The sequence below is a fragment of the Puma concolor genome, chromosome A2 (assembly GCF_028749965.1).
Source record: "Puma concolor isolate L17-30 chromosome A2, mPumCon1.1.hap2, whole genome shotgun sequence".
Taxonomy (NCBI): domain Eukaryota; kingdom Metazoa; phylum Chordata; class Mammalia; order Carnivora; family Felidae; genus Puma; species Puma concolor.
Window position 1 is genome coordinate 147320180 of NC_141668.1, and position 23431 is coordinate 147343610.

General features: G+C 38.4%; 1 protein-coding gene and 1 pseudogene across 10 annotated transcripts in view; one reads left to right on the forward strand and one right to left on the reverse strand.

Moving 5' to 3' along the window:
• Positions 1-23431, forward strand: part of ERC2 (ELKS/RAB6-interacting/CAST family member 2) — a 934759-nt gene that overhangs the window by 201634 nt on the left and 709694 nt on the right. The window lies entirely within an intron of this gene.
• LOC112852580 (small ubiquitin-related modifier 1 pseudogene) lies at positions 2860-3215 on the reverse strand (annotated as a pseudogene).

Sequence of the window (23431 nt, forward strand, 5' to 3'; positions counted from 1 at the left end):
GACATAATGTCTCCAATGTAGAAAAAAAAAAAATCCTTGACAGGAATTTGGCTGCTGAGGTGGACCTCTGTAATTACTGACTTGTTGGAAATTGCTTTTCAGTCTCTGGCAGGCTGATTTCCCTTTTTACAGGCAGAGATGCTGAACTTCTTTCTGTGCTGCAGTCAGATTTTAAAAGACTGCTCTGTGACTAGAGTTGATGAAGGGGTGAAGTTCATACTCACAAGGCAATGGCTGAAAGTAAAATGTGCCAAATCCTGGACTTTGGTTCTAATTCTTAAAGCATCAACACATTAATCTGGCCTTGAACCTGATGCCATGGAAAATGGCCTTTAACATAGCTAATTTCCTCAAGTGTTTCTATTTTTGTAACTTAGGGGAAAATCTAAATGTGAATTGCAAGAGTTACTCAGGGTGAGAAATGGAGCCTTGGGATTGGGCAACAAGGATAAGGCCATTTGGTTTAGTTTAGGTTAAGCCATATAAACTGCAGATGGTTATCAAGCTTGCCATGCCTGATGAAAATTTTAAACTATGATGCATTACGGTATATGATATGCCAAAAGAATTGCAAAGTCTTGCCAATTTATATGGGCAGAGACTTGGGGCATATGTTTGCAAATGAATTTGCAGGGTGTTAGATCAGGAGGGTGGAATTTATTGTTGGAACAAACACAATTTATACATATGGATGCAGTGACCAGAGGTCATCTAGAAGGGAAAATCTAGAAAGGGTGATGGGGATTGGGTAGCACTTGCTTCATCCCAGAAGTTTACATACATTATCTCATTTAATCCTCACAGTGTCCCTGTGAGATGGCTATTATTATCCATATTTTACAGATAGGGTAACCATTAGTTAAGTACTTCTCAAGGTCATGCAGCTAATAAGTACTTAAGCATATTTGCCCAATGTTTTTCCAGGGGGATGTGATTGGAGTTGGAAAGTGAGTGAGTGTCTGAGAAGAGCTCCCCTGCACCCAGCCCCATTTCATGTGAGGGAAAGGAGAAGTAGATATGGTCTCTTTAGATCCAGAAATCTCTGAATATAATTCAGGAGGAATCTAAAGCAGTGGGGGAACTTAGCTTGTTTCCCAGAGCAGGCTGGGGAGACTAGGTGATGCATATTCAACTGGCCTTGTGAGTGGAGAAGTGGCAATGGCTGAAGACAGCCATATAAGACCCAAGCTCCAATGTGGTATGGAAAAAGAAGCAGTGAGGCTCTTAGCTGTCACAGGAAGCTGTGGTAGATGCTGAGAGGGTTGGAAGACTGGGGAGTCATGGGGCAGGGCCAAGAAAGACTCAGAGTGCGTGGATCTTGTTGAAGTCCATGGTGGGTGCTGCAGTCAGTAGTAGTTGACCTCAGAGGTCAACACCCAAATCCAGGTGGCACCAGTTACTCAGACACTACCTGTAGATGGCAAATATGCCCCAGGGGATGCTTTACCGTTTAGGAATTTAGGGGTAGATGAGAAGGTGGGGAAAGAAGAGAATCTCAAAAGACTGATGTTTAAGTAGTGGTGACTGAGTTACTTCTAATTGCCAAGGTTATGTTGTTGTACCTTTGTTCTTTACCAGGGGGTTAGAATTAGGAATTTGGAGGCTACAATGAAATTAAGATATAGAGATATAACATTTTTTGGTACATCACATATAAAGTTATATTTTGCACATTTCTCTTAATTGCTGATAATTTTTAACCAGAATCAGCTAAATTAATTATGCTAATTTTTTTCACATTAGTGACTAAGCTATAGTTTGAATATGAATGGTTTGAAACCATGTTCACGTATATTATTTCACTTAATTTGGGAGGCATGTACAATTGTTTAATATTATGAGGCAGGGTACCATTATTATTTTTTACAAATGTTTTATTTATTTTAATGAGGCTGGTACAGACAATGTCCATTTAAAACACATATCCCCGGTCAAAAAGTACAAATAAAATAAAAAAGAGTAGTGTTCTGTTGAGTACACTTCTGCATGAATAACTTTATTAATTGTTAATGAAAATTAGAATATTTCTGAGATCTTCTTTAAAAAATTTTTTAAAAAAATGTTTTATTTATTTTTGAGCGGAGTAGAGGAGAAGCAGAGAAAGAGGGAGACACAGAATCCGAAGCAGGCTCCAGGCTCTGAGCTGTCAGCACAGAGCCCAGTGCGGAGCTCAAACTCATGAACTGTGAGATCATGACCCGAGTTGAAGTCAGACACTTAGCCAACTGAGCCACCCAGGCACCCCTCTGAGATCTTCTAATAAGACTTTTCTTGTATCTTAAAACACTTTCTTTTCAGTGAAACCATCTTTGAGTTAGTCATTACCCTCGCCATCTCTGTCATCTTGATGCCAGCATGGTATTTCTCTTCTTTTGGTCCAGACCCTCAAATTAAAAGTAGCTTCAAGTTAAGGAAAGGTCATTTTTCCACAGTTCACTTCTCTGAAAAACTTTCATCTCCCACTGAAAATCATAGTCCAGGAGTGAAGCAATCACAAGTTAGAACTTCAGGGCCAACTGGAAAGTCGTTGTGAACACTCGCATTGGTCAATCTTATTTATCATAAGACTGAAAAAGCACAGCCTGGGAAAAGTGGGCCCTCTATGCATGCATGTAATTTTTAAAAAGGAGAGGGCTATATGAAGGGGGCTGAGGTTTGATCACCAAAAATCAGCACAATGAAAACAGGTGGTAATGAATAATGGGCACTAGAATTCGAATTAGCAGATGTTTTAAAGAGATGGGGTGCCAGTTTTCAATTTCATTTTGAACACCACGTTACAAAAGAACTAATTTTAAAAATAGAAAAGGATTGAGGGTAAAGAAAAAAAAAAGAATATATAAATCATTGAATCATTGATCATTGTTCCTGATAAACTTCAATCACATCTTCCTCCATTCCAATTTCTTTTGGAGTGTAATTATCAGCACTTCTCTGATCTTCAAAGAGAAACCTGAGTGAATTCATTGGAACACTCTGTCTTTGGCAATGTGATGTTTTGAGTTTATTGAGGTGTGTTGTCATTTTCACTTTGAACCGAATCTCACTGCTATCCTGTCCAATGACTTTCAGTTTAATGTGTTCTCCTACCTTCTTATCCCACAAGTCCTCAGTTGAAGGTTTTGGCTCCTGGTCAGACATGATGATGGTGGCTTCATCCAGGGTCTCCGTACAGTAGCGCCCTCAGGTAGGCAGAACCTCGCTCCAGGGTTTACAAATCCATCCCTCTTCCCCACCGCACAATACCGTGGCTCTGCAAGGTACCATTATTATCCCACATTTTACAGTTAAGGAAACCGAGGCTCAGAGTAATTAGCTTACTTGGCCAAGGTCACACAACTGGTCAATGAATGATGCTGAAATTATTGATTCAACATCCACTTTGAATTATCAGAACCTGGCATGGGACCTGACACATAATAAGAGCACAATAAATATTTGAATGAATGAATGATGGCTCAATTGTGTGGCAGTGTCAGTAGGCTAGTTGGTAGGTTAGGAATCCTGTTGTGAGCAAGGTAAGGAAAGAAAAATTAATCAGAGCTGGATCCTCCTCTAGGTGAATTAGCTGTCCCTGATGTGCTATGCATTCTAATTTATAGCTAAACCTTTGGAAATACTCGTGGGTCCTGTCAGAAAATACATGGAAAGCAAAAGAGTTTTAGAAGTGAAAAAAAAAAATGTTTTGTGGTTTAGAGACTCCTGAGGAAAGTTAACTCTTGGGCTGAGTATAGTATGGGGGGAGTATGTCAAGGGCCAAGAAAGTATTTCCTATCAGTTCATGCCTCTTAGAGTTGCTTTACAACATCTCATCATGTTGCTGTAATCCATGAGCAGAATAAAAGTGGACAGCCTTCCAGGGCAGATTTAAAGAAATTATAGCTAGTTCTCTAGTGCAAAGTAGTGCCATTTTCAAGTTTGGGTACCAGGCCTCTCCCAACCTGTCCAGCCCGACAGTACTTTTGTTTATTTCCACTTTGCATGTGGCTTTCTGTTAATCTGATTAAAATACCAGTTCTGTGTATAGGTGTTATATTTCTGGTTAGCACTTTGAGGTTGGGGTCCTAATTGAGAGCTTTTTTTTCACCTTCTGGAAGTACAAGTCCTTTTGAAAACTTATGGTTTTGGAGTTTTGGGACTCTTTAGAATTTGATTTTCATGTATGGGAGGAGGTTCTTTACATTAAAGTCTGAGTGTGTGTGCAAACAAGTGAGCATTTCCTGAACCTTCCAAATGCTGTGCATGTTTGACCTGGACTATACTGAGAGTGGTCTGCACACCTAGGCTTAATCTCTCATGCCTCCCACTTATAACTGAGGGATCTGAGTCTCATATTTGGTGTAAATTATTAGGACAACCACATTGGGGGAAAAGTTTGTCAACGTAAATGAGTCTGTAATCAAATACCTGGATACCTCTGGAATCTATCCTTTAGAGATAATTTTTAGTGCAGAAAAAGAAGTTTTATGCCCAAAGGTTGGCATAAATTGAGAGCAATTTCCCCTTTTTTAAAATAAAAAGTTTTTTTTAAATAAGAGAAAACTTTTAAATAAGATAAAACTTAATAGTTTCCAAATATAAAACTAGCAATGATGTTATATAACCACCAAAATGATTTAAAAATTACCGAACAAGGTACTTTATTACTTACGATTAATCTTCATTCAAGTTATTATTATCCCATTATTTCAGTCTTGAGGGAAGGGAATAGGCTGTGGAGTTAGAGCTTGTGAACACATAATTCCTTCTTAGAATAACCAGCTTGTAAGGTACAGCCGTGACAAACACTGAAACTGGTGAACAGAGTACTCAGAAAGAAGCCATGAGGCTGACACTTCATAGGTTCCTTGGGATGCCCATAAACACAGCACCCATAATTATTTTTTGTTGTTGAAATAAAAAAAATTTTTTTAGAAATCTTTATTTATTTTTGAGAGAGAGAGAGAGAGAGAGAGAGAGAGAGAATGAGCAGGGGAGGGGCAGAGAGAGAGGGAGACACAGAATCCAAAGCAGGCTCCAGGCTCTGAGCTGTCAGCACAGAGCCCGACACAGGGCTTGAACCCATGAACTGCAAGATCATGACCTGAGCAGAAGTTGGATGCTTAACCGACTGAGCCACCCAGGCGCCCCTGTTGTTGAAATTTTAAATTTTTTTACAAATGAAAATATATTTTAGTTATTTCAGGATAATTTGTAGCAAAAAGCCTTGGAAGATGCTTTTGTAATCTGTTGCTATTATCCTATATAATATTTGCTATATTTGGGGGATGGGAGGTTTGTAAGGCCTGCCTTTCTTTGAGCTTATTTTTTTTAGCCTATAATTCTTTCGATCCCCACTATCACTACTAGGTATTATGAATGTCCTTCAGGCTTACATTCAAATGAGACATATATGGGAGACATCAGACATAACTTTTACACACTCTTAAATTGTTTCTGCAAAAATATATCTTTAAAAATAATAAAATTTATAGAAATGAACTACTACCCATGTTGATATATAACATTAAGATCAATCCAAAGCCTGATTTAAAAAATAATAACCATCAGAACGTGAAAGGAGAACATTCTTTTAGGTTTTTAAGTCAATGTATAATATTGTATAAGTGCAATAGGGTATCATTCCAGACTGGTAGGTGCTTAAAATGAAACTTTCAGACCTTCCACAATAGAGTTTTAATGCTAGAGTAGAAGGGCAGAGGAAAGTATCCTGTAGCCCACCTCCTTTAGGTTACTTCTGCTCACCCCTCAGGTTACAAAGACAGACTTGTAGGCTTGCCAGACTATAGGCAATACTGGGAACCAGGACAAGTCACTTAAATAACTGGAAACCTCATGCGTAAACTGTGGAGGCAGGAGTTGGATTAGATCAGCATTTCCTAAACATTGTTTTGAGAAATTCCAGTGTTCTGTGAGGAGTTCAGAGGCATCCACAAGTAAAGAGTTTCCCTGATCAAATATATGTGAGAAATGCCATAGCCCTCTTTGGAGATTCCCAGTGTATGTGAGTGAGCATATTCTAGGCTGTGAGATATTCTGTAGTAAAGACATACTGTCCAGTGTTTCACCCAGCATTACTTAAATGTATTTGATGACAGAATCCTGTTAACAAGGAACATATTTTGGGAAACACTGAACTAAGTTTTTTTCCAAGCTCCAAGATTCTGGGATTTTAAACATGCCATCCAAAGGTTGCTTAGCAACATGACAGCCACCTGATTTTCCCACTAGATGGCACCCTTGAATGAGATTTACTTTTTATTTTTGACTTGTTTCTCTTTAGACCTTTTTGGACATCGTTTTCCCTATGTACCAGGAGAGTGCAGATCAGATATGAAATTGATGTTAAAGCCATTATGGTAACATTTTACAAGTTATTTAAAATAAAACAGTGTGTCAACCGTAGGGATAAATAACAACCGAGACTGAAATATGATTTTTTTCTCACTGGAGCAAATAACTTTGTAAAAAAATATGATTTGAACAATACTGATATGTCTTATTTTTCACATTTTAAATCAGACTTTAGCCAGACAAAGTTTAGTTGAACATGTGCATTGTTTTACTGATCAACTTGAAATGTTGATCTGTGAGGCTGCCAGGGAATCTAGTGGCAGTTGGGAACTTTCTTTAGTTTCTATGATGGGTTAAAAAAAAAAAGTGTCTTCAGCTGTAACACATGTGTATATTTTGTTAGAGATCACTGAAATATTACTGTGTTTAGGTGGCATTTCATCGTCAGAAGGTCTGACTCTCTAGGCAGGCTGTGGTAAGTGGTCTCTTAAAGTCTCCTTCATGTTCTAGTAAATTTTTGATTGGTTCTTTATTAAGAATAATTTGCTATTAGGCATTAAGATTTTGCTGGTCTGTGGGTTAGTCAGTCTGTCTTTCACTGGGTCTCACTGTTGTAAGCTTAAGCACATTAGCATCCCCCCCCCCCCCCCCACTCCTTCCCTGGAGTTCATGGAATTTCACACGTTGGTTTAAGTGTGCCCAGGAGTTTTGGAAAATGAAGGCAACTTTACTTAGGAATAGTCATGCTTCAAGTTTGTTCAACTGAAGGATGTTTACCTATTAGAAATGTGTGCCTTTTTAATGATGGAAAGGGAGCTTTTAAAAGTATAATGAGGAGGCTTCCTGAACAGCTTCCTGAATTACCTGAAATATGTGTGTATATTTGGGGTGGAGGTGACAAGCCAAATTCTGTGACTGGAGTCTCATCTCTCTCTTCCAACGCAACCTTTTGAAGGTGGACTCTTTGTAAGTCCTCTTAGGTCTTATTCCAGTGAAAGATTCTTTCTGAACCCCAAATAGCACCCTGAGGACATTAAAATTCTTTTACTTCCTAAAGGTAAGTTGTCTGAATTGTGATTTTCTTAGCATTACTATCAGATTTGCTACCATCTCTTGCTTCATGTTTTGTGTTTTCTCTTAGCTTTTTCCTCTACAACATTCAGCATGGCACAGGCCCTAGTTTTGAGGTTATCTTTGGGCCTTGGATTTTTAGCATAGTTTGTGTGTTGCACTCTTATTTTGTTAGAGCATTTGTTTGAGAAATTTGATGCAGATTTTGTGAGTGTGGTTTATAATGGAAATGTCAGTTAAAACACATAATGATAACCTAGTCAGTATGTATTGAGTGCTTATTGCTCCAGGCACTGTGCCAAGCATGTTACATGTATTAGCTCATTTAATCTTCATAGCAACCTGAAGGGGATAGATGTTCTTTCTATGGCATTTTCAGATGAAAATGGGGGATAGATGCTCTTTCTATGGCATTTTTTCACATCTTATGTTTTACCACCACATGAAAGATATGAAACATTCTTGTCCAAATATTTTGTGGAATGTGCATAGGGATCTTTGTAAGGTTGAGACAGGCTGGGCCAAGTGGCTACAAGGTAGCAAGAAATCTCCTGATAATGAGAATTCAACTGCCAAGTTTGTTCTCAGCTCTAGACACCAAGATTTCTTGGCCTGATGGCTTCATATTCAAATATGTTTGGCCATGTTTCTCAAAACACTGAGTTACTATACTTTGCATTAACAGTGCTTGGCTTTGTCTTTTATGCAGAAAGCCCCTCCAGGCCTCTGTAATGTGCTAAAAAAGATCTTGTCTAAAACTCATGAAAATAAATAACATAAGACTGTTCTGAATAAATTTGAGTTAAGTGAACAGAACCCTTTTCTGTGTATGTGTATTGCGTATATACAGTTGTGTGCTCCCGTGAACACATGTTCTGTCGTTGAGCCTAGGACCAATATCCTCCATAGTGAAGGACATCTCATAATTTCCATTATAAATTATTTTAGGGTTTATAACTAATACTGTAAAAAATTCAGCCATGCCTGGAACTTATTTTATTGTGTTTGCAGGTTAGTTATTGCAAGGGAGCATGTAGATGAGAATATATCTTTGTCTTAGCAGTTGGAGGTGGTACAAATATTTTTGTAATTGTTGTGATGGATGGGAGGGATGTCATAAGTAGATCAGAGACCTCAAAGATTCAAGTGGCAAAGAGCAACACGTCAGTTGAATTCTGGATGCCTGAAGGGCACATACGAAGTTTGATCTTTAACTTGCATGCTAATTATAAATGAGAGGCTACCCAGTATAGAATTGAATTCTGTGAATCTCTTTTTAAAGAAATTAATTGGCAGGAACGAGTGCATTCTTAGAGGCATGTAAGTTTATTTTTATCATTAAGACTAAGACTCAACTCAAAAGTCAACTCTTCTAGAAAGCCTGCAATAGTTTCTAAAATGTACTGAGCACTTTCAGGCAGCATGCTAAGCTCTTTACACGAGTTTTCTCATTTACTCCACTGAACATCTTTATTTTACAGATGAAGAAGCCAAAGATCAGAGACAAAGTATACCAGTAGGAGCTGGTATAAGGGCTGATAGACATGGGGTGCAAGAGCCTACAGTCTGCACGCATTGTGCCTAGTGTTTTCTGATTCCCTCTTTGCACTGACATTCCTTTAATCCGGTTAGTTGTTCTCAGCCCTGGGGCTTATTAGAACAAGCCAACGAACTTAAAAATGCAGACATGCAAGTCCATTCAGATCAATTAAATCAAAATCACTGGAAATGAGGCCCAGATGATTTTGCAGAGAACCACCCCCCCCCTCCTTTATTTGTGATCAGCGTTAATAGTTGTGAGGTCAATTATTTCTCATGTAAAAGTTTAATTGATCCATAACCCATTTATTTAAAATTTGTACCCGTTTGTATGGGCTGAGCAAAAGTTTGTCTTTGCAAAGGATTTGCTAAGTGAATTAATAGATGATAGTGGAGCATAAAGGAAATGTTTATCCTATTAAAGAGCACAAACCGCTTTCATGTGTAATCAAAAACTGTATTCATTATAAACAAATTGATAGGTGAATTTCAAGTCATTTTAATATCTGTTAAGTAAATTTCCTAAGTACTCTTCATCTACTACATTTTATTAACCTGATTGATTACTTATTTTAAAAAATGTTTTTAAGAAAATAGTCTGTCATTCTAACTTTTGATATAGTCAACTTGAGATTTTCTCACCTTTAGTTGAAATTAGTTTTTGCTGTGTGATGTGCCATAATGTCACTTTGTAGCTGGGTGTTTTGCCTCAACCATGAGGTTTCAAATTTCTTAAAGCAAGGATCTCATCTCTAATTTTTTTTAAAGTACTTATGCCTATGTTTTAGTGCTCTGCACTTTGTACGTGCTCTGTGAGTGCATACTTTTGACCAAAGTAGTGCCTGCTTGGGGAAAATAAAACTTCAGTTGAGGAAAATGTAGAGCTCACATTCATCCTGTAGATATCAGATAGCTGGTCATACTTATATGGGTTGTTTATGATCCACGTGCATGAGATTGGTCTATGTCCGAGCCATACCAGGTGTCACTGAATTTTATTCCTGGGAAGATGCAAGAGCTCCTGCTGTGCAAATGATATATCCTTAAATGTGTGATGGTTCCTGGATGGCTCTGGGTCACAAAATACGGAAGATGGAGAGAGACTGTACCCAGTGTACTCCTGTCAATTTTATGCATTTCTAGAAAGGCAAAACAGTGCAGTAGTTTAGAGCTAAGGGTCTGATGTCAGTGGACTCAGGTTCAATAAAAAGTTCTACCACTCAATAATAGTGTGGTCCCAGACAAGCCACTTATCTTCTCTGAGTATTTCCTTATCTTTAAAATGGGGTATTGTGAAGATTGAGTGAGTTAACTTATAAACATGATTGGTGTAGTGGATGGTAAATTGTAAACCTGCATACATATTACCTCTTAGTGTTAATACAAAATGAAAATAATAAATTATTTAGAGCAGTGGTTATTAACAGGGGATGATTCTGCCTCCCAGGAGACATTTGGCAATGACTGGAGACAGTTTTGGTTATCACAGTGTGTGTGTGTGTGTGCGCGCGTGTGCATGTGTGTGCTTTACTGGCATCTAGTGGGTAGAGGCCAGGGATGCTGCTAAACATTCTGCAATACACAGGACAGTCCCCCCACAACACAGAATTATTTGACCTCCAGTGTCAATAGTATCAAGGTTGGGAAACCCTAATATAGAGCCTAATAAGCACAAGTAAGTGATTTATATTAGCCAAAAAAAGTTGAAATATTAAATTACTCTGGTATATTAAAGGAAGGCAATTCATGAAGATAAATAATCTCATTTAAGAATCTAGGGAATAGACTTACTGTGATGACCAGGGAAGAAAGGTCACTCAGGAAAGGTAAGGGAAGTTTGCTTTCAGGAAATAGGACATAAGACAGTGGTGAAATAAGCTTGAGAAAGCCATGAGGATGCTATTTAGGGATTAAGCTGCTAAAAGGCTTGTTCTTTCTGCCACTTCTGGAGCTGTCTTATAAAGAAGCATGCAGGTAATGGTGGAACTGTTTTACTTTTAAAATAAAACTATTTATTTTAGGTAACGTGTTCATTAACACACATGAGCACACACACATGAATATATGGCTGGCAGATTATGTAGAATATTAAATTAAGATAATTTGGAAATAACCTCTAATTCATAGCCAGCAGTACATTGGTTGTGTGCTCACATATACTGGGTCCCTTCTGTATATCTCAAAATGATCAAATTCAAACAAGAATGAGTAGTGGCATTCTTCTTGTGAGTTGAACTCACATTCTGCTATGTACTTTGCTATGAATACAATTGGTTTTGAAGACTAGTTTTAGTGTTAGAATGATCTCTAGTGCCCTAGAACATATATAGAACTTATAATGAACTTAAATAAATATACATTTATTTAACTTATTATATAAAGATTTAAAAATATTATATTTATAAAAATAGAATCCTACCTCTTTGACCTGGCATCCCCAGGTTCTTCACAGTGGTCTCCAAACTATCTGTTGGGCTTTGTCTCCCACCATATTTTTCACCCTACACTCTGCTCTCCTTAAACCCAGTGATGATAATATGAAATCACCTTTAGAATTGTTTTTGCTTCTAAAGAGAACTTGTTTTGCTCTCAGATATATCACTTAGCACAGAATAGGCACTCAATAAATTTGATTAATACATAATAATGGCTCTCTTTGTGGACCAAACACAGATATATTAGGTATTGTGCCTCCTGATCTTTGTGCCTTTATTCCTCCCTTATCCCAAAAGATTTTCTTATGGAAATATTATCTTCTCCTTTAAAATTTACTAAAAAATCTTCTTCACAAGATCTTCTCTTATTTCTTTTTCAACCCCAGTTCTATCAGAATTAACCTCTCCCTCTTGAGAGACCCAAAGGACTGTGTTCTTCTCCATTTGCCTTGTGTTGGATCTGGTCAAAGCAAAGCCCTTGTCCCCTGTATTGTATACAGCTCCAGGTAAGAAGCCATGACTGTACATTCTTCTATCTGCTACAGGGTTTTTGTACAAAGTACCCAAGTCCTGATTGAATAGCTCAGTGGGTCTTCCCATGGTCATCACCCTGAGGTTCTCTTTGCTATCATGCTATTTACAACATGTTTACTTTGAAATAAGTCTAAGGAGATGAAGTCGCCATAGACTTTTAGCTCCCTGAGGGCAGGGCCTGTGTCTAATTCTATTTGGTGACTCCTTATCTAGAGTAGCATGGAGAGCATGCTCAACAGATGTCTGGGAAATGATTGATGCCTTGAATTACTGTTAGGTGGTTAGTGCCACTTTGTCAAGTATTTTTATGTGAAAGGCAATTGATGGTCCTCAAAGTGTCTGTTTAATGAACTTAATCAGGGAGATAAATGGAGTTACTCTATCAGTCATATAGCTACTATGGGACTGATTTATAGACTAGATCTTAACTTGTAAAAAAAAAGGGTAAAGTGGAGGGCAAAGAGCTTCCTCTAGAAATGGAAATTAGCCTTTAGAAGACCTTTCAGCTCAATTTAGAGGTATGCTGCTCTTAGATTTCTAAAATCTCTGCCACTAAGCATACATTAATTGCTTTTCACTTGGTGCCAGAGGCACTGGGAGAGTAAGACCAGTTTATAATATAGCCCCTGTCCTCTGGTGCCTTATGCCGTAGTAGTGCATGGCTAAGCAAACTTTTTCTTAAAGGGCCATTTGATAAAGATTATAGGCTTTGCAGGCCATTCAGTCTTTTGCAGTTACTCAATTCTGCCATTGTAGTGTTGTTGTAGCACCCGTAGACAGTACATAAATAAGTGAACATGACTGTGTTCAAATAAAACTTTATTAGCAAAACTGGTTTAGCTTGGTTTAGCCTGTGTGTCACAGTTTGCTGACTCCTGCTCTAGAGTTTGGGTAAATGTGTATGTATGTGGGTATGTGTATGCATATAAAACTAATTGTTACAGTGTGTGCTTTTTACTGTTAACATTGTAGGAACTGAGGTGAGCGAGAAGGCTGGGCCAGAGTAGTGGACAGGGGAGGCTTGATGAAGGATTGTCTGTCTCTGTGATCACATGTTTAGAACTGTTCTTCATTTCACTTTCCTATCAAGAAAGTTGTTTGTGAAGTTACTCATTTTTTTCATGTGTTTTATAAATATCTGCTAAGTGGTCATTATATAGAAATGTTCATTCTGACTTTTTTAAGTTTAAGAGTTGGATGTGTTTTCCATATTTCAATGACTTGTTTTACACATTTTAGCATCTCTGAAATTGGGATGTATCTCCCAGTTGATGGTGTTATTATATGATTTTCCTTTCTCTGAGGATATAAATTAAGATATACCTTACAACTGTTGGGGGTTAGATTCAGAAGAAATATGGTAGCTGTTTTAGCACTGCCTTCAGTGTTTTCCAAAGCAGGGCCACTTGTTTTAGATATTTTGGTTTTTACTTTTACATCTACTCAGCAACCTGTTAGACACAAAGATTCTAAGAACATTTTAAGTAAAGATTGGAAATGCTTTTTTTTTTAAACTAATACTTTAATTCCTAAAAGAGATTGGTTACTTTACATGTCTCATTTAATGTTCTGTTAAATAAACTTCTTATGTCAAAGCACAGCTTTTCCTGTGCTCTTTGATAATTTTGACTTTGATAATTTTTCCTTCATAAAGGTAAAATATGAACAACAATTTCAGAAATACCATTCTGTGGTCTAGTGAGTAACCTGATCATAGCCCACTGTGTCTATTACCTATAACATTCCCTTTATTAGAAGCACAGAATTTGAGAACAGGTGTTGCAATATATACGTGTTTTCCCCAATTTATCTCATTTTTACTTCATTGCTCTTGGATTCTTTAAAACTACGAAGTTCTTTATGCAGGACTGGCCTAATTAGGAGAGCTTGGGAAGGTTTGTAAAAGGTTTAATGTTCCCCCTCTTTCCTGTCTGTGTAAATCAATTAAAATGGACTATGAAGAAACTCACACTCAAATCATGTGTAACTCTGGATTTTACTGCTATGTGCTTGTTTTCTACATTCGAAGAGGAGGTTCCGCTTAACTGTATTTATGATTTACGGTAGCCAGAGATACATTTCAACCAGTTTCGTGATATACGGGAACACGACATAACATAGAAACATTATTTATGCCCCCTATCAGAACAGGAAAGCTGTTTCTTATACTGTGCTTATAGTTTAGGCAGTGTTCATAGTAAGCACATCTGTCTTTGTAATTAGTGTAAAAAAATCAGTAAAAATTAAAATTCAGATTAGTATTTCACTACTGACATCTCTAAGTATTTCTAAGTTAATCCTCCTCAGTAATAATAGTAAATACTCTTCAGTGTTTGTAGTCTTTGGCTCCTTTAGGCATGGCTTTTGTTTATTTGTCTTCTTTAAAGTTTTTGTTTGATTGCTAAGTCTTGAAGTAATCTCTACATCGTTTTTTCTTCTTGTGTATTTTAGAAAAGGTCTTCAGTGCAAAAAGGTGGTTAAATATTAATTGACAATTGGTCATTAGAGAGAGATAAACTGTGATTCTTATACCACATGGAGAATTTTACAGTGTGGTATTTGTGGTATTGTGTGTGTGTATTCCAAGGCATTTCAAACTGTAGTTTCTTATTATAGGGTGTGCAACCTGAGAGGTAGGAAAGGGTAAGCCAGAAGCTACAATTCATTCAAAGATTTCTTCTTGAAATAACTCTGGAAAAATAAATTTTATTATTTTTTTTCTGACATCTTGAATTGCATTTTTTATCCTGCTTTACCTTTAAGGTACTTAAGTGAAAAATATAATGACTTTTTAGAGCAGGCCCAAACTGTAGAGCAATTTAGTTGAGTCCTCTTATTTTTAGACAGAAACCAGAGTTAGGCTGCCCCTACCATTTGAGGGGCCAGGGCAAGTACTAATGGAGAGCCACAGACCAAATATCTAAATATGCAAAAGGTCTACTCAAGCTATGCCTGCCTCCTGTCCTGAAGACTGTGGCCTAGTGCCTACAGGTAACAGGGGCCTCAGTCTCTCCAGGGCCTTCCCATGGATCTGCAAGAGCAGGACAGGGTGAGAGTGGACTTAGGTCCAAGACCCCTGAACCCACTGAGCCCCAAATGAGGATAACCTATTCAAACTCTCCAGGGAGGTGTGTTTCTGCCTCCAGGCCTTACTTGTCTGCCTCCAGGCCTTACTTGTCTGAATCAGGCCTTCTAGGGATGCCTCTCTTGAGCAAGGGGAAGGAAGGGAACAGAGTTATCTGGGAGACATCTTGTCTTTGGTTTCCAAGGGCAGAGGCTGTGGTTCATCCTCTCATGGTCCATCAACTCAGTATCCTCTGGCCTGGGGGCCAAGTTCAGCTAAGGAGTCTCTCCTATAGGCTTGGGCAGTTACCAAATAAAAAACAAACAAAACTTCCTTATAAGATTGAAAAGAAGAGAAACTGCATTTTGGAGTTTGTTCTGTGTGGAGCCCTCTACAGTTTGTGGCCCAAGAAAGGGGCCCCTCTGGCCTAGGTCTAAGAAAGGTCTAAGAAAGGTCAAAGGGCCTGGACATTACACAGCTAACTAGTGGTGCAGGCATTATGATCTTCAGAAACTACAGATTTGTTCTATCTACTTTATGACTTACAAACATGCTTGGTTCTGATAAAGTACAAAAAGGGAAAAAAATGGAAAGGCAGAAATAATTTCAATAATGTATTATTCACATTATCATTATCCCATCTCAATTTTTCTTTCTCTGTTGGATAAGGAACCCTTAAAAACTCACATATACATCATGACTTCGAAAGAAAGGCTATCAAAACACTCTCCTGTGAGAAATTTTCCGTTTCAGAGAATTCAGGTGTGTGAATCACTTCCTTCTGTCCTGTCATAGAAGAAAAAAAAGCAATATGACTTTATATTTCAGCTGAGGAGGCCGGGGTTGGCATTTTCCAGGGAAGATTGCTTATCATGGAGCAGAGCTATATACTGAAATGGATTTCTGCATAGACTTTACAGGAACAGTTTGCAGATGTGGACAGCATTCCCAAGAAAAGATTTTTACAGTGACTGACATCCCCAAAACCTTCCCAGAAAAAGGAAAACGTGTCCTTTCTCAATTTCACGTATGCTTTCTCCTTGATCAAAAGGCTGATTTATCCATGGTGGCACCTGAAAAATAAATTTTTTAACAAGGTTGCTTCACAGTAAAGATGAAAGTACAAGCAAGTATTAGACAGGCCAACTGGAAGGGCTTGAGTGTGGAGGATTTTATATTTCTTCTTGCAATAAACACATGTGGAGTCCAGGAAGGGTGATGCCGTCATCTGGTGGGGTGATGGAGATCCCCACTGACGCTGGAAAAATACCAGGTTAATGAAGTATGAAATGTAGCATTAGGCACAGGCAGGTATTTTGTGAGTTTGGGAGTCTGTTGAGGGGAGTAAAATCTTAAGTCCTGTTGGTCTCCAGGATCTGGGAGAGGTGAGTGGGCAGAAGGGGTTAGGCTGGGGAGTGATAAGTTGGGTTTGTTTTTGCCTCAGATAACTGCACCTGGAGTGAGAGGGCAGTGAGATGGTTCCTCTGTAGGTTTCATATGGTGACTTGCGTTCATGTTTTTACTGACATGTGTGTTGGTTGTTCATTTAACACCTGTAACATATGTCTATTTTTGCATTGATTGGAGGAATTATGCTTGTTTACATATCTGGCTTTACTGTTGGGCTGTGAGCTTTTCAGGACAGTGCTTAGTCATCTGTTTTTTTCCTTATTCCCAAAAGAACTAATGAAACTTTGGAAGTAGTTATTATTTAGAAGAGGTTGGTTGCATGGAATCAGAAAGGCAAAGTCTCCCTCAGTGGAAAGAGCAATATGCTTCTTACCACCAAGGGTAATGCCTCAAATAATAAATAGACTCCAGCACTTGAGAAGCTGTTGGCAAAAGCTTGGCTTTCAGCAGTGTGAGGTCTGAAAAAACTCCCAAAGCATATCATTTTCATAATGCATATTCTTACAAAATGCAAGATGCAAATTCTAAGAAAAATTGAGGATGCCTTCCTCTACAGAGAAGTCACTGTCCTTTAGAGCAGAAAAGCATTAGAGTGCAAAGAGCATTTGCTGTTCCCCTGGAAACGGCTGCTCAGCAGATGGCCTTCACATTTATGGCCTTGATAGTTTCAGGATTGGAAACTATCATCCTGAAATGGGAAGGAAGAAAATTTGATTTTCTGGGCATGTTCTCTTCAAGTGGAGATGGTTTCTCAAGTGTTACTTGGGAGAAAAAAATACGGCAATATTATCTGAAGCTCCAAATTTATATGTGGCCCTTCATTGCTTAGATGTGTGCTAATCAAGGGTATTTTTTAGTAAGGAGACATGAAATGTCTCAGGAAAGATTTCTGTAAGGATAAATTCCCACCTTACGTTTCCTTATATATTGTTCTCTATGCCTAGATCCCTTTTCCTTCAACTACCTTCAGTCAACTAATGTTGGCACATTTGTCAGATCCCAGCTTTGTGGTCACATCCACTGGGGAGCCTACTTTGAATTCTTAGATCCTATGTGGTTCTCCTCTTTAAATAATTTCATATCATCCTGTAGCAGGGCCTGCAAATTGGTATGCCTATAGGAGCCAAGGATCAAATGGACTGTTGATAATAGAATCTTCTGTGATGATGGGAGCATCTGTATCTGCCTGGTTTATTATGGTAGCTACTAGCCACATGTAGCTTTTGAGTACAGTGGCTAGTGCAACTGAAGACCTGGACTTTTAGTTTTTATTTAGTTTTTAGTTAATTAAAATGAAAATTTAAATAATTACATGTGGCTAGTGGCTACTATAATAGACTAGCACAGGCAGGTCTATAGAAAAATGAGCAGCATAAATATGATCAGTGAGTTGAATTTGGGCTCAGTGTCAAAGATACAGAAAGGAGTACTGAGGACTGTGGAAAACCAGAAACCATGTACCTTATCAAAAAAGGACCATTGTTGCTCAGTTCTAACTAATTTTTAAGAAGCATAAGAGAAAATCCTATTCATAAGAGAAAATTTTATTGTGAAATTTCCTTATTTAAAAAAATGTTGGCAACTATCTAAAATTCTTGGTCAGATTTTATTTGTGTGTGGCCATTTTGTGACTTCTGTGATTGCTCCATGGCAAGTATTACTATTACTTGAGAGGAAGTGCTGTCAATACTTGCTGGGACAACATTAACTAGGGCTGACCCAAGCAAACTGGGCACTAGGAGGTTATTGTAGGCTTAAGGTGAGCAAGAGCATGGTAGCCTGGACCGTGTGGCAGCCATGAAGATGACTCCTTGAGAACCTCATTAGAATATACTTTATTTTTTCCTTGGCCCTTTATGTTTATTTGATACTAGACTAAACCTTATATATAAATAATTTCAAACAGGTTCAGTTGTTTCATACATTGGCCTCTGTAAACAAGCTTGTTTCCACCTCACCTATTTCCTTCATCCTATTGCCACAGAATCCATGGGTCTCACTTCTGAAGACATGCCACATGCAATCAGGCCACACAAGTGGCAACAAAGGTATATGCCATGGAACTCGACAACCTGGTTTGTCTGGGTTGAAGCTGTGATTTCTTAAGCCTATGTTTTAAGTTTTCATTGCCTTTCCTACTGATATTGGAGAATGTTGAGCAGTTTGCTGGTTTCTGGCAGTGATTTCCCATAGGCAGCCCATACAGCCTCACCTAGAGATCCTTCCCCGACTCCTGCCTAGTACCTGATTATGGGGAAGGAGTAAGAATATTTGCCAACAAACATGTAATTTCTGTTGCTACCTGTTCTACCATTTTGTGTGAACCTCAGGAAGAAAGTTTTCATACTTGATATGTGGTATTACTATATTTATGTTTACATTTTGCATTCTGACAATGATGTTCTGGTTCCTTTATAGGATAAAGTTTTATTCATTTACTGCTTGGTTAAATATGATGCAAAGGCCAAATTCTTACAGGCTACCTTTGGGGGTCTCACACGGTCATGTCCCTCACCTACTTTAATAGGCTCACCGTTCACTATAATCCCAAGGGCATTTTCCAATTTTGACACATTTTACAGACTTTTCCCAATATTCCTTGAGCTATTTCTGCTTCTAGAACTTGGTGTTTACTATTCTCTAACCTGGGATGCCCTTCCATTTTTACAGGTCCATCTCAGAACGAATTTCCCCATTGTAATGGTCTGTTTTCCCTCTGTGTTCAGTACAGTGTTTGTTTTTCTGCTATGACATGTATCAGCTCATGCCATGGACATCCCTGAGTCAAGGAGGGATATATTTCATTCCAGTTGTGCCTTGCCCAGAGTATACTTTCAATAAATATTTAATTCCTTGAATTATGAATGTAAGTTTTTTTGAGTAGGTGACATAATTATGAATTTGTATTTGTATTTTATAATGTGGAGCAATTTAAACTGAAGTTTTCTCCTTTTTCCTGTTAGTCCTTAATTGTGGTATAGTTTTTAAAAGTAGTACCAAGATTTATTTTTTTAAAAATGTCCACAGTTTGGCTGGGCCATCTTACTCTTTTCTGAATTGCTTAGATTTTGCTGTGTGGTCAATTTCTAGTATATGTCATATGGCCTTTGGTTATGTCAAAATTTGATAGTGCTTCTGTGAAGTAATTGTTGAATTTATTTTTGAATGTCTTTACTTCACATCCTCTGGGCTTCTCTTAAGCTTTCCTTTTAGGGAAGGCTTTCAGAAGTGTGTGGTTTGGTGTCCATAAATTCCTGGAAGTTCTGGATGGTTGGAAAATGATTCACACAGTAAATATCTAGGGCTGGATTTGCAAATCATATGCTAAAATCTTACAGGCACCATTGGCTATCAATCATTACCCTGCTGGAAGTAAATAAAAGAGATTAGTGCACACACAAATCTTCTCAGCTATGGCTTTGACATAACAGGCGGTCTTTAGGGCAGTGGTTGTCAAAGTGTGGTCCTCAGACAAGCAGCGTCAGCATCACTTGGGAATTTGTTAGAAACCCAAAGTTTCAGGACCCACTCCAGACCTACTGAATCAGAAACTCTGAGGTAGGGCTCAGCAGTGTATGGTTTAACAAGTTCTCCAGGTGATTCTGATTTACACTAAAACTTGATAGCCACTGCTTAAGAAGATATGGGGGGGGAAATCTTTGAAATTGCCCTGCCTCCTGTATGTACTTGATACATAAGACCTGGAATAAACCTTGGTTTTCTCTTTAGCTCCTTTTCTGAGCTTCCTCTAAGAGGGTCATCATCATGGGAATTTGTTCTTTTATTTATTTTTATTGAATCTGGCAATTGCAAATCTCAATGCTATATCTGAAAGGAAGATTTTATTCTTTATTAGGAAGGCAGCTGGTAGAGATGTAGGCATTTGAACAAGTTATTATAAGCGGTTGCTTGTGACATTAATTAGTTCTCTCACACCTCCTTCCCTAATTGAAAGAGATTTGCTTGTAGGATGATTTAGTTTTGTTCTATGTTGGACAGCATTGCACTAAAATTGCAGCTGGCCAAGAATCTTGGACATGGCACCATGCATAGGGCTTCAGTGAATTAGAAGAAGAATACGTTGTGTTGAGAAGCAAGCAGAGGCTTAGGGAGGGGAGCCACTCATTCAGGGTTTTGTAGCTAACAAGTGGCTGAGCTGAGGCACACTCACACTCCTTCTGAAGTCTCTGCCCTGAACCACCACATGTACTGCCTCACCAGTGTCACTGGGCCATGAGACAGCAAAACATAATTACTGCTCTGTGGACCTCTTTGCTGTCAGAGAATCCATGCTTTTGAACTCCTTAAAATCATCCCTCCTCCCTCCTCTCCAGACTATAAACTTTCAGTCCAAGAAAAGGCTGCTTTCCAGAAAAACCTTTGAAAAACTACTAAGGATAGCAAAGGGAGCTGGAGATATTATTTAGACTTAGATTCTCAGAACTTTAGAGTAAAAAACTAGATACGTTAAAACAAGGAAACACATATATATTTACTTATATGTATACCACCAAATCTTTGATGATGGCTGTAGGGTTGCCAGCTTTTAACTTTCCCAGTTTAGGAAATTGAGCAAAAAAAAAAAAAAAAAAAAAAAAAAATCACAGCTATCATCAGCTACCTTTATCATTTTCAACCTCAGATTTTTTTCTCTTTTCTCAGAACTCCATCCCTGGGTGATCTCATCCAGTTTGTGGCTTTATATACCATCTGTTTATTGATGATTTTAAAATTTATATCTTTGACCTCAACCTCACCTTTGAATTCTAGAATCATCTGTTCAATCACTTCTCTACCTTTCTGCTTATATGCCTAATAGGCATTATAAATGCAATGAATCCAACCTAGATTCTTTTTTTTTTTTTTTAATTTTTTTTTTTTTTCAACGTTTATTTATTTTTGGGACAGAGAGAGACAGAGCATGAATGGGGGAGGGGCAGAGAGAGAGGGAGACACAGAATCGGAAACAGGCTCCAGGCTCTGAGCCATCAGCCCAGAGCCTGATGCGGGGCTCGAACTCACGGACCGCGAGATCGTGACCTGGTTGAAGTCGGACGCTTAACCGACTGCGCCACCCAGGCGCCCCCAACCTAGATTCTTAATTCCCTCCATTCCCTCGATCTTCTTTCAGTATTTACCATCTAAGGTGCAGGACAGAAATTTTGCCTTTATCTTTTGGCCTCACTTTCTCTCACATCCAGTTCATGAGCAAATCTTGTTGGTTCTACTTTCAGCATATATCTGGGATGCATCCCCTTCTTACTACCTCATTTGCCACTCTCCTCACCTAAACCACTGTGATTGTCTTTTGCCTGAATCTAATTTAATAGCCTCCTGATTGGTGTCCGTGCTTCTTGCCTCCTACAGCCTGTTCTCCACACAGCTGCAGAATGATCCTTTTAAAAGTGAGGACATGTCCCTCCTCTGCTCAGAACTCCCCCATGGCTCCCATATCATTCAGAATAAAAGCCAGAGTCCTTCACTGGTAATAAATCATGTGGATATCATATTGTCATCTGATAGGATGTGATGACAAGGACACCCCACCTCTGTGGTATTCTTCCCCAAACTCATAACCCTAAGCTAAACATGAGGAAAATATCAGAGAAATCCATAATGAGGGACAATCTATGAAATACCTGATCAGTATTCTTTAAAAGTGCAAGGGCATGAGGAGCAAGGAAGGACTGAGAAACTGTCACAGAGTGGAAGAGACTAAAAACTCATGTCTACATGCAATGTGGGATCCTGGAAGGGATCTTGGAATGGAAAAAAGATATCAGTAGGAAAACTGGTGATTATGAGGAAAGTCTAGAATTTAATGAATACTACTGTATGGATGCTACAAGTTTTGACAAGTATACCACAGTTGTGTAAGATGTTTAACATTTGGGGAAACTGCTGAGACATTAGTTTCTGAACTATTTTTATAACTATTCTGCAAATCTAAAATTATTCCAAAATTAAAATTTTATCTAAAAGATAAAAAGCTGAAGTCCTCACAGTGGCCTACTAGACCCTATGAGAACTGTTAAAAAAAAATTTTTTTTTAATGTTTATTTATTGAGAGACACAGAGAGACAGTGTGAACAGGGGAGGGGCAGAGAAAGAGGGGGACACAGAATCTGTAGCAGGCTCCATGCTCTGAGCTATTAGCACAGAACCCGATGCAGGGCTCGAACCCACGAACCACGAGATCATGAATTGAGCCAAAGTCAGATGCTCAACCAACTAAGCCACCCAGGTGCCCTGTGAACTGGTTCTGATAAATGCTCTAACTCTATCTTTTTTTTTTTTAAAGTTTATTTATTTTGAGAAGGACAGAGAGAGAGAGGGAGAAAGAGAATCCCAAGTAAGCGCCATGCTGTCAGTGCAGAGTCCAGTGAGAGGCTGGATATCACAAACTGTGAGATCATGGCCTGAGCTAAAATCAAGAGTTGGACACTCAGGCACCCCTCTAACCATATCTTCTATAACTTACCTACCTGCTTCAGCCACACTGAATTCTCTCTTGGTTATGTCAGATTTGTTTTTGCTTCCTGGTCTTTGTCCTTGCTTTGTCTTATACATAGAGTGCTCTTTCTTCAGTCCATGGCTAGCTCCATCACCTCCTTCAGATATTTGCTCAAATGGCACAGTATGTGAAAGGGCTTCCCTGACCCTTTTTCTCCCCCTGCCCTACTTTCTATTATCTTTTTCTTTGTAGATGTGTGTGTGTGTGTGTGTGTGTGTGTGTGTGTGTGTGCGCGCTTATGTGTATGTATGTATGTACATATGTGTGTGTTTATTATCTTTCTCCCTTCTCTAGAATATAAGCTTCATGAAGCAGGATAATTTTTTTTAACTCTCTTATCTCCAGAATAATGTCTGACATATAGAGAGGACTTATAATAGACATTTTTTGAACGAATGACTAAATTTCATAAAAATTTTAGATTGAATAATCAGTTTCAAAAGGAGCAATGGTTCTTTAGATGGAATGGATTTAGCTTTATGAAAAATTCATAGACTTGAACTTTTCTGGTTTGTTTTGCTGTAGACGAGTGAAAATTTGATAGCAGATTGGTACTGGTCTATGAGCTGG